General features: G+C 39.0%; 1 non-coding gene and 2 pseudogenes across 1 annotated transcript; all 3 read right to left on the bottom strand.

Annotated features, from left to right (window-relative positions):
- Positions 1 to 6,735: 6,735 nt before the first annotated feature.
- On the bottom strand, positions 6,736 to 9,745 carry LOC148253415 (25S ribosomal RNA; annotated as a pseudogene).
- Positions 9,746 to 9,978: 233 nt separating this feature from the next.
- Positions 9,979 to 10,134, bottom strand: LOC148253414 (5.8S ribosomal RNA). Its single transcript, XR_015812991.1, has one exon. It is a non-coding gene; the product is annotated as a 5.8S ribosomal RNA (ribosomal RNA).
- Positions 10,135 to 10,438: 304 nt separating this feature from the next.
- LOC148253413 (18S ribosomal RNA) lies at positions 10,439 to 11,648 on the bottom strand (annotated as a pseudogene).
- Positions 11,649 to 12,117: the final 469 nt, after the last annotated feature.

Below are 12,117 nucleotides of genomic sequence, written 5' to 3'. Positions count from 1 at the left end.
TGCGAGCAACCACAATGCTGACAGGATTGGGTAGGTCGGGTATGCTGACCCATAGGTGGAGGCAAAGTAGGGGGAAGGGCAACTCTTGTTCTTTTATCGAGGTGGCTACTTACTAGATCAGGCAATCTCCTTCTAAGTTATTAGGGTTGTTGCTGTTGGGTACGAACTCGGGCAATGTATTGGTACTTGGCCGAGATGAGGTCTTTGGCCAACTAGGCATGTTTTAGCACCTCCACATAGAAGTTAGGTCTCAATATCGCAACCCAAATATAGATTTCAACACGAAGGTCCTTTAGAAACTTCCTAACTTTTCAAATTTCGAGAATGAATATTAGAGGGGCGAATCTAGATAGTTAGACAAAATAGGCTGCATACTGGGAAACCATTATATTTTCTTGGCAGAGATGTTGAAATTCTTCCTTCTTTTCTCAGACATAGGTAGGGAACAAGTTATCAAAGAATGCATCCATGAGAACTTCCCAGGTGGTAGGGGTAGGTAGGACTTCTTTTTTAAGTCACCACCAGTGTTCAGCTTCACCATTTAGCATAAAGGCTACTAGGGGAACCTTCTATTCCTCAGTCAGGTCTGAGATAGAGAAACGTTTCTCTATCTGCAAGATCCAAGCTTCGGCTATGAACGAGTCAGGGCCACCTTCAAACTATTGTAGGTTAAGCTTCCTAAACTTTGCTATGTTGTGGAAAATAGACCTTTTGGTCATTCGATATTCTGGGGTAGGAGGCAGGCAAGGGTTGGCTTGATTTTGTCCTACAGCTACAGTCAATCCTTTGATGGCTTGGAAGAGTTCGGTAAATTCAACCCTGGTCGAGTGATCCGAAGCTTCAGATTGCTTGATACGCTCTACAGATGGTCTTCCTCGTGTCATTCCTATAAAAGAAAGGAAGACATGAGTTGGTGGTCTAATTTTTGAAAAGAGGACTTATTCTCCCTTAGTACTCTAAGGGTCTTTCTATTGAAGGCCTAAGTGTAAGGGATTTGATCCGCATAATTCTGCTCTGATACCATCTATGACATCCCAAATGCTAATTAAGGCATGTGGGTGTTAGATACAAATACAGAATAACAAGTGCATGATAAAAATTATATACAGCAGAATAAATTAATACAAATATCTTACATATATATAACTGAGGCCAAAAGTGGCTGCAAAATACAAAGTTAAAATATAAAAGAGGGTCACTTTTTTCACTATGATATTGGACTCATCACAGTTTAGGAACAATCATGTACTCAAATTTTTTGGATCCACGGGATCCTCATAAACTTCAATAGGTAGGTCACTGGCACTTTCTCATTTTCTTCCTCATCTGGGGGGCATGGAAAGAGTGAATTCCATATTTTTAGTAAGAAAAATAATATTTAAATAATATCGTAAGGTTTTAAAGGTGAATTATTCTCACATAAATGCTTACCATTTGGCTACTTCGCATACCTATCTTACAGTATGAAAATAATTTTTTTATTAGAGAAAAATATCATGTTAATGCAAACAAAACAGACACATATCATACCAGATAATAGAGAAAATCAAATAAATCATAAAATGGTCAAATTTTCATGTCATGCTTCGCGAAGTCATTACGACTTCCATCTCTGAAGGCAGATACAAATTTTTAGCTACTCATGTGGAATGACCAGATCAAATACAGATAACAACAAATTGCTCAGGTACATTTTTGGCTTGCCAAACCATGGTACAATCTATGACCACGGTCGTACCAACCAAGTGATCCTATCAGATATTCTATAGTCACGACAGTACTTAACCATGAGTGACCCCTAATAGATATTCGCGTCACCACTCTCGTTAGAGGTTACGCTGTCATCTACAGGGAGTGATAATCTTACATATTTCCAAACCAGATAGGGGAGTGAGAAATGGATACCCCAGATGGGGTTAGAGGAACAGATACTCCTCAGAGATAAAAAGTCTAACGAGACACTTGATGCATTATGTAGTCAATATAGATACATACTTAGACCATTCATGCTTCATTCCACATTTATCTTTTTCTTTTTTTTTTGTTTCTTTTATTTTCTAAGTAACTTTACTGGTTTTATATTATTTTAATTACATGAAAATCATCAATTGTCTATAAATCATATAACATGCTTGAAATTAAGAATAATTCAACTTATTAAAACTACAAACACAAAAGCATGCAAAACACGTAATATCACAAATTATCAATTTAATATCTTCTTTTTTTGTCTAAAAATACCCCTTAAGACGTTGAAAGAAATACTAAATTCTTATTGAAATCTTGATAATTTATTTTACAGCGGTCTTCTTTTCTTCCTCTCCTTCTCTCTCTAGATCAATCTCTCTCTTTCTCTTTAATTCTTGAAAGTTGGAAGAATAGAAGTGTGGAGAAAATGGGTAGGAAGGCCACCTATTTATAGAAATTGGGAGCCGTTGGATTTTCGCCAAGTGGCAAAATCGGTGAAGGGAGAGAAAAAAATGCTTGGCATGAAAAACAGAGGAGAAAAATCTCCTCCACCAACAGCAGTGGAACCTCGGGCGGTGCATTGCCCGAGGCAGCAGTGGCCTGCCTAGTGCGCTGTAGAGAAGCCAACAGGTGCACGGCCCATCATGTCGCGTGCGTAGGGCCTAGTGCACTGGGTGCCGTTGGCAAAGGCCTACTGCGCACAAGCCCAAGGTGCACAACGGCCTATCTACGCAGGCCTGTTTTGCAGACAGCATGTGCACAATGTGTGGCGCTTGTTCGCGCGTCAGGTGACGCGCAGACAGCCTGCCTGCACACGACAGGTGCGCACTAGGTTGACCTTGCATCGCGCACGCAGATAAGATGTGCGTGTTGTGCACACATCTTGCACCTATTGTGCTCGCGTGCACGTGCATAATGCGCAAGCACCCGCGCGGGCAGCTCCCCTTTCCTACGGGATTTCCCCCACTTTTTTATTTTTTTGAAATTCATTTTTTAATTATACTGAAATAAAATAAAGTTAGCTAAATTCAATTAAAATAAAATTAAATAAATTAAATAAAATTCAAAATAAATAAAAATCAATATAATTCACGAATTACGATAATAACTTATGGAGTAAATTAAATGAGGTCAATGCGGCCTAAAGGCATGAATAAATAGTGTTTTCCCAATTAATTAAGCACAGCGATAGGCAGAGTATTACAACACATGGTAGGTGGCTAGAAGAAAGCTGCCTAGATGGGACAAGTCCGCATAGCAGGGGTGTCCACATGCTGACTGCATGCAGGATTAGGTGCTCACATGCATGTTAGTGAGCACAATGCGCAGGTGTGTGTGCACAGTGCTACATGCATGGCTAGGCGAGCTAACATGCATGCATAGTGTCACGCCTAGACACTAATACATGCAAAGCCTACGCGATGTGACCGCTCACAGGATGCATGCACGTGAACGTGCACAGTGCCCTTACACGCGCATATGCTCACGTGCAAGCACACGGGCTATTTTCCCGTAAATCTAGGAGATTTTTCCCTTATTTTCTGTTTTCCAATTTTCTTCCAATTTCTCTCCTTTTTTCTTGAAAATATTTTTTAAAACAAAAATAAATTTAAAATTAAAGTGAAATAAGGATAATTTAAAATATTAAAAATTACTATAAAGTAAGATACAGATAAATCCAAATATTGACAGGAATTAAACGGCCACGAGGCCTAAAATAATTGAGTTTTAGCACAACATTTAGGCGCAAAGGTCTCGAGGTGCTACAGTTACAAAGTGAAAGTTATACGAAAATGGCTAACACCTAGGAGTTGGTCTGATGTGAGGAGTTTCCCTGGGCTAAGAGGTTTTTACATGAGATTTATAAAAGATTTCTCAACTATTGCTGCTCCTTTAGCTGCAAGAATTAAAAAAGAGGTTGGATTCAAATGGGAAAAGGAGAAAGAGCATGCATTCAAAACATTGAAAGATAAATAGTGTTCTACATCTCTTATTTCCTCAAGTTCTATTTTTCTTAGTTCTTCACTCTCACTGATTTTGCCATTTTTTAAGAATCTGGCATTACCAGTTTCAACTATTCTCGTACTATGGTTAGGACAGCAAAATCTATACTCTTTGGACTTATCTGGATAACCATAAAATATCCAAATATTGTCCTTTGAATCTAACTTTTTCTCATGAGGATTGAAGATATTTGCCTCTGCTGGACAACCTCATACATGTAAATGTCTTAAATTTTGTTTCCTACTAGTCCACAACTCAAAAAGAGTTGTAGATATTGCCTTACTAGGAACTCTATTCAAGATATACATTGCGATCTTTAAGGCTTCACCACATAAAGAAATAGGTACAGAAGAGTAACTTATCATACTCCTAACTATTTCTATTAAAGTACGATTATACCTTTCAGCAACACCATTCTGTTGTGGCGTACCTGGCATTGTGTATTAAGCACAAATGCCATGATTTTTTAGGAATTTGGCAAATGGACCAGGATTTTGTCCTGACTCATCATATCTACCATAGAATTCATCACCTTGATTAGATCTCACAACCTTAATCTTTTTATCTAATTATCTCTCATCCTCTGTAATGTACACTTTAAATATGCCAATAGCTTAAGACTTATCATGCATTAAATATACATAACCATACCGAGATAAATCATCTATAAAGATGATAAAATAGCTCTCTTCAGTGAAATAAGGAATGGAGAGTGGTCACAAAATGTCTGTATGAATTATCTCAAAAAGCTCATTACTTCTTGTGGCACCTTTCTTTGTATGTCTAGTTTGCTTTCCTTTTATGTAATCTATACATACTTGGAAATTAGTGAAGTCAAGATTTTTTAAAATTCTATCATTCATTAATCTCTATATTCTTTCCCTAGAGATATGCCCTAACCATTTATGCCACAAAAATGAAGAATTTTCATTAATTAAGTCATGTTTTGATCCAATATTTAAATGTAAGGTAACTAAAACTTGTGCAAATTCATGATTCAGGAAAATTTTATATAAATCATCATATAAAATACCATAACTGTCATTGAATTAAACACTAAACTTACTTTTTTACAACTAAAATAAACTAAATATCTAACAACATCTAATTTGGATAATGAAATTAAATTTTTAGAAATCGAAGAAATATAAAAAGTGTTCAAAAGATCCATCTGATAAGCAGTCTCTAATAGCATGCGATAGGTACCTACAACTACACTTCTACTTTGATATGGTTTCTCATATAGAGGAACTTTTCACTTTCTTTTGGTTTCTAGGTTGTAAGGAATCTTTGCATTAAATTAGTAACATGAGTGGTGGCTCCAGAATCAATCCACCAAGTATTAAAGGGAACCTCAGCAAGATTTGATTCATAACATATAAAAGAAAGATTCATACCTCTCTTTTTCAACCAAGCCTTACGCTTATTACACTCTTTTTTCACATGACCTTTCTTGCCACAAAAGTAGCAACTCAGACTAAATTTTTCATCATGACTCTGGTTATTCTCCTAAAGTCTACTCTGTTTCTTTGTTGGAATGTTCTTTATTTTTATGGATTTGCCTTTATTCTTCATAGCTCCATGAGTAACTGCAAGGGCAAAGTTATGTCCATCTTGCTTTAATCTCATTTCCTCTTGAATACATTTGCTAGTAGGCTCATTCATATTCCACTATTAATTATTAGTGTTATAGTGAATTCTAAATGGAGCAAACTGCAAAGGGAGTTAAGGATAAATTGAATTAAGAATGACTAATCCATGTTCATGCCCAAATACCTTAAGTTTTGTCGCCTTTTCAGCCATGTTCAAAATGATTTGTTGAATTCCTTTCTGACCATCATATTTCATGGTGGTTAATTTAGCCATCAATGTGCCTGCAAAAAACTTATCGATGTGTTTGAAATGCTCCTCCACATATTTCAAAAATTTTGAAGCTATCTCAATATGAGGGAGGAAGGTTTTGATGTTAGTGGCAATGGTCATTCCCATAAACATAAGACTGAGTTTGTTTGACTTTGTTTAGGCTTTGAATTGTTCCTTTTGTTCCAAAGTACTATCATCGGTAGCTTCAGGAGATTTTTTTAATTATCAAACCCAGATCAAGATCCAATAAACCCAGTGAGAATTAGACCTTTTCATTCCACTCTGCAAAATTTGACCCATCAAAAGTTGTTATTCCAGATGTAAGAGAATACTATGAAGTGTGAACTGTCAAAATAGAATAATACTCACAGTAAAGCTCTAAATATATTTATAACATTAAATTTATAAACGATGAACTATTGATATCACTATAGTTTTTCCTTTGGGCAAAACGTTAGCATATCTAGTGTTCATTCAAAAGGGTTTAAAATACTTAATATTTTGTATCATTTACATGTTACCTTTAAGTATTCATCTAAATAACACAAAATAAACTATTAGTTTATAATTAGTAGAAAGTGACTCTCCTTTGGGTTAGTCTCAATCTTATAATTGTAAAAATATATATTATTCCTTTATAAGTCTCCTTTAATTCTTTAATGTAGTTAAACTAACATACGATTCATCAACCTGAGTTACTTTGATAACTCGCTATGTTAATAAATCTTAAATTATATAAACTGTTAGTATAATAATATATATATATAAACTGTTAGAGTAATAATATATACATAAATAAACTGTTAGTGCAAAATTATATATATATATATAAATTGTTAATAATAATATATATATAATGTTAGTATAGTAAAATATATATATTTAAACTGTTAGTATAATATACATATAATGTTAGTATAATAATATATATATAAATAGAAACTGTTAGTATAATATATATATATATGTAATGTTAGTATTATAATATATATAAATTGTTAGTAATAATATATATATAAATATAAATTATTAGTATAATAATATATATATATATATAAACTATTAGTAATAATATATATATATAAATATAAATTATTAGTATAATAATATATATATAAACTATTAGTAATAATATATATATATAAATATAAACTGTTAGTAGAATTCTAAGATGTGTGAATTCAACCTTACTCTGATACCAAATGTAAGAAACTTTTATGCTGAAGTCATCTTTTTATTGAATTCAACACATCTTAAGAAAAAAAGACAATAGAAAGTTATAGCTATATACCATTCTGAGATGATCCAGCTATAGTGTGACTAAGAGACCCCTTGGAAAAAACCTTACTTCTCTTACTCATTTTTTTCTCTCTATCTAACTAGTATGCACAAAACTTTGTAATTTTAGCGTATGGAAGATAACTTAAAAGGGGAATTTGTACTCCTTTTATAGATAAGAGAAGAGGTCAAAGCACATTCAAGATAATTGAATATGTTGACAACTAATTTTTTTATTGTATATTAAATACTCATAAAATACAATAATTCTATAATTTACTTTAAGGTTACCCACTTCATCAAGGTATCTTTTCCTCTATACCTTAAGAGAGTCATAGTTACTCCCGCCGTTTACCCGCGCTTGGTTGAATTTCTTCACTTTGACATTCAGAGCACTGGGCAGAATTGAATTTCTTCACTTTGACATTCAGAGCACTGGGCAGAAATCACATTGCGTGAGCATCTGCAAGGACCATCGCAATGCTTTGTTTTAATTAAACAGTCAGATTCCTTTTGTCCGTACCAGTTTTGAGTCAACTATTTGACGCCCGGGGAAGACCCCCGTGAGGGAGCCGTTCCCAATCCATCCCTTGGCCAGCACGCGATGAACCGCTCTCACTGCGGGAGCAGCTCGAGCAGTCCACCGACAGCCGACGGGTTTGGGACTGGGACCCCCGTGCCCAGTCCTCAGAGCCAATCCTTTTTCTGAGGTTACAGATCCATTACACCGACTTCCTTTCCCTACATTGTTCCATCGACTAGAGGTTGTTCACCTTGGAGACCTGATGCGGTTATGAGTACGATCGGGTGTGGGAGGCACTCGGTCCTCCAAATTTTCAAGGGCCGCCGGGGGCGCACCGGACATCCCACGACGTGCGGTGCTCTTCAGGCCGCTAGACCCTTCCTCTGGCTGAGCCATTTCTAGGGTGGGTAGGCTGTTAAATAGAAAAGATAACTCTTTACGAGGCCCTCGCCGACATCTCCAGACTCCCTAACATTGTCGTCAGCCGCCACGTCCCGATTCTGAAATTTTAACCGAATCCCCTTTCGAAGCTTGCGCCAAGGTACTATCGAACGGGCTTCCCCCGTCTCTTAGGATCGACTAACCCATGTGCAAGTGTCGTTCACATAGAACCTTTCCTCTCTTCGGCTTTCAAAGTTCTAATTTGAATATTTGCTAATACCAACAAGATCTGCACCAATGATCGCTCTACCCAGGCTCGCACTAAAGTTTTGCAGCGACCGTCGCGCCCTCCCACTCATCGAGACCTGGCCCTTACCCCGACAACCGGGTATAGGTCGCGCACTTAAAAGCCATTCATTTTCGGGGCTAGTTTATTCGGCAGGTGAGTTGTTACACACTCCTTAGTGAATTTTGACTTCCATGACCACCGTCCTGCTGTCTTAATCGACCAACACCCTTTGTGGGTTCTGGGTTAGCGCGCAGTTGGGCACCGAAACCCGGCTTTCAGTTCATCCCACATCACCAGCTCTGCTTACCAAAAATAGCCCACTTGGAGCTCTCGATTCCGTGGGATGGCTCAACGAAGCAGCAGCCTCATCCTACTTATTTAAAGTTTGAGAATAGGTTGAGGGTGTTGCGCTCCCGATGCCTCTAATCATTGGCTTTACCCGGTAGAACTCACGTCTGAGCTCCAACTATCCTGAGGGAAATTCAGAGGGAACCAGTCTAGACGGTTCGATTAGTCTTTCGCCCCTATACCTAAGTCAGACGAACGATTTGCAGGTCAGTATTGCTGCGGGCCTCCACCAGAGTTTTCTCTAGCTTCGCCCCGCTCAGGCATAATTCACCATCTTTCAAGTCCTGACAGGCATGCTCACACTTGAACCCTTCTCAGAAGATCAAGGTCAGTTGGCAATGCACCCGCGAGGGATCCCGCTAATCAGCTTCCTTGCGCCTTACAGGTTTACTCACCTGTTGACTTGCACACATGTCAAACTCCTTGGTTTATGTTTCAAGACGGGCCGAATGGGGAGTCAACAGGCCGAAGCCAGGAGCGCGCAGATGCCGAAGCACACAGCGAGGTGCACACTACCAACCACGATCGGGGTGACGACGTTTCTGTGGGCGTATCAAGAGCCTGAGCTTGGGCCCCCGTCCCAATCCGCATCGGTCTGTGTCCCTAGTCGATCGACAGACCGGCTCTCGCCGTTCCACATCCGATCGAGGCGCACCATCGACACCAATCTACTTCCCTCCTGATAATTTCAAGCACTCTTTAACTCTCTTTTCAAAGTCCTTTCATCTTTCCCTTGTGGTACTTGTTCACTATCGGTCTCTCGCCCATATTTAGCCTTAGACAAAATTTACCGCCTGATTTGGGCTACATTCCCAAACAAATCGACTCGTTGACAGTGCCTCGTGGTGCAACAGGGTCCAGGCACGACGGGGCTCTCACCCTCTCCGGTGCCCCCTTTCAAGGGACTTGGGCCCCGGTCCACCGCTAAAGACCCTTCTCCAGACTACAATTCGAGCGTTAGGGGTGCCTGATTTTCAAGCTGGGCTCTTCCTGTTTCGCTTGCCGTTACTAGAGGAATCCTTGTTAGTTTATTTTCCTCTACTTATTGATATGCTTAAACTCAGTGGGTAGTCCTGCTTGACTGCAGTCGCGATGCAAGCATTGCCCGGAGGGGTACACTAGGGGGTCCGTGAGTGCGGGGTGCATAGCCAAACAAGATAGCATCGTGTTTATTCAAACACCAATTCATCCTCGTTGTTCGCCACACGAGCTTCACATTTGGGCCAACCACAACGGCCGAGCAGCGCGCGAGCAGGAGACCATCATCAGCCTACATCGAGCAACGATCTTCGCGAGGAAAGAGGTTTTTGTGGGTGACTGTGCGTGACACCCAAGCAAACATGCCCTCAGTCAGATGGCTTGGGGCGCAACTTACGTTCAAAGACTCGATGATTCGCGGGATTTTGTAATTCATACCAAGTATCACATTTTTCTACGTTCTTAATCGATGCGAGAACTGAGATATCTGTTGCCAATAGTCATTCAGTGCATGGTGAAGCACCCGCTGTGCACCGAGCACGGGACAAGGGGCAAACGCTCTTGAGAGTCGTTTTGTAATTGAGTGGACGGCGAAGCGCTCGCTGCGCACAAAGAACGGGACGATGGGAGAACGCTCTTTCGTTCATGTTTCTTGACACTTTTCGCGCCATGGTTTGTTTTAGGAGTGAGGCAGCGACGAGAGGGAGATCTCGCCACGACCGCATAGGGGGCAATGAGCCCGCTAGGGCCCGCAGCACCTGAGTGTCACAACTGATTCGCAGGTCGTTCTGCTGTGCAGGTTTCGACAATGATCCTTCCGCAGGTTCACCTACGGAAACCTTGTTACGACTTCTCCTTCCTTTAAATGATAAGGTTTATTAGACTTCTTGCGATGTCGAAAGCGACAAACCGCCCACGTCGTCGCGATTCGAACACTTCACTAGACCATTCAATTGGTAGGAGCGACGGGCGGTGTGTACAAAGGACAGGGACGTAGTCAACGCGAGCTGATGATGCACACTTACTAAGAATACCTCGTTGAAGACCAACAATTACAATGATCTATCTCCATCACGATGAAATTTTAAAGATTACCCGGGGCTTGTTAGCCTAGGCTATAAACTCGTTGAATACATCAGTGTAGCGCATGTGTGGCCCAGAACATCTAAGGGCATCATAGACTTGTTATTGCCTCAAACTTCCTTCGCCTAAGTGGCCATAATCCCTCTAAAAAGCCAGCTGCGGAAAGTCACCTCTGCGTAGCTAGTTAGCAGGCTGAGGTCTCATTCGTTAATAGAATTAACCAAATAAATCACTCCACCAACTAAGAACGGCCATGCACCACCACCCATAGAATCAAGAAAGAGCTCTCAGTCTGTCGATCCTTACTATGTTTGGACCTAGTAAGTTTTCCCGTGTTGAGTCAAATTAAGCCGCAGGCTCCACTCCTGGTGGTGCCCTTCCGTCAATTCCTTTAAGTTTCAGCCTTGCAACCATACTCCCCCCGGAACCCAAAGACTTTGATTTTTCATAAGGTGCTAGCGGAGTCATAAAAGCAACATCCGCTGATCCCTGGTCGGCATCGTTTATGGTTGAGACTAGGACAGTATCTGATCGTCTTCGAGCCCCAAACTTTCATTCTTGATTAATGAAAACATCCTCGGTAAATGCTTTTGCAATTGTTCGTCTTTCATAAATTCAAGAATTTCACCTCTAAATATGAAATACGAATGCCCCCGACTGTTCCTGTTAATCATTACTCTGATCCTGAAGGCTAATAGAATAGGACCGAAATCCTGTGATGTTATCCCATGCTAATGTATACAGAGTGTAGGCTATTACTTTAGGTGTCCTTTAGTTGGCTTTAACCGTTATAAGTGGATGAGAAAATAAAACACTAAGTTAGTGGGTCATCCAATTAATTATTGAAATTAACATTAATACCATGTTTTTCTAGTTCATTTCCTAAATAATTAAATTTTGTTCATGTTTTTCTATGTCAATTAATACCAAGTTTCATAGATATCTAGGTTCATAAATGTCTAAATTCATGTGTGTATTAATTATGAACATTTGGAAGAATCTAGGTGTTTTTGGATATAAATATCTCATTTTTTATGTAATATGACAAAATTTTATTATTAAATAAATTTTATTGTCTTTGTAAGAACTTTGACAAGTGAGAATTCTTATTATTTTTATTGTATTAAAAATTGAATTAACTTATCAAGTTATCTTGTGGTGTTTATTCATTCTTGCTTCTTTCATCCCAATCACCTAAGTTCTCAATTACAGGTTAATTGTAGGTTTGGTAGGGAGGATTTATTTAGAGTTCTAAGTTATCTATACTAAATGTATATGTGGGTTCTGGATTTAATCTTTGATCCTCAAGTTCTACATCAATTCTCTTTGCGTATAATTATAATTTCTTTTCATTATTTGCATTATCTCATGATTGCATGTGTTGCACACTGCATGCCAAGGA

The sequence above is a fragment of the Carica papaya genome, chromosome 6 (genome assembly GCF_054855325.1).
Source record: "Carica papaya isolate Zhongbai chromosome 6, ASM5485532v1, whole genome shotgun sequence".
NCBI lineage: Eukaryota > Viridiplantae > Streptophyta > Magnoliopsida > Brassicales > Caricaceae > Carica > Carica papaya.
The sequence above is the reverse complement of the archived record's forward strand: the minus strand, read 5'-3'. Positions and strand labels throughout refer to the sequence as shown.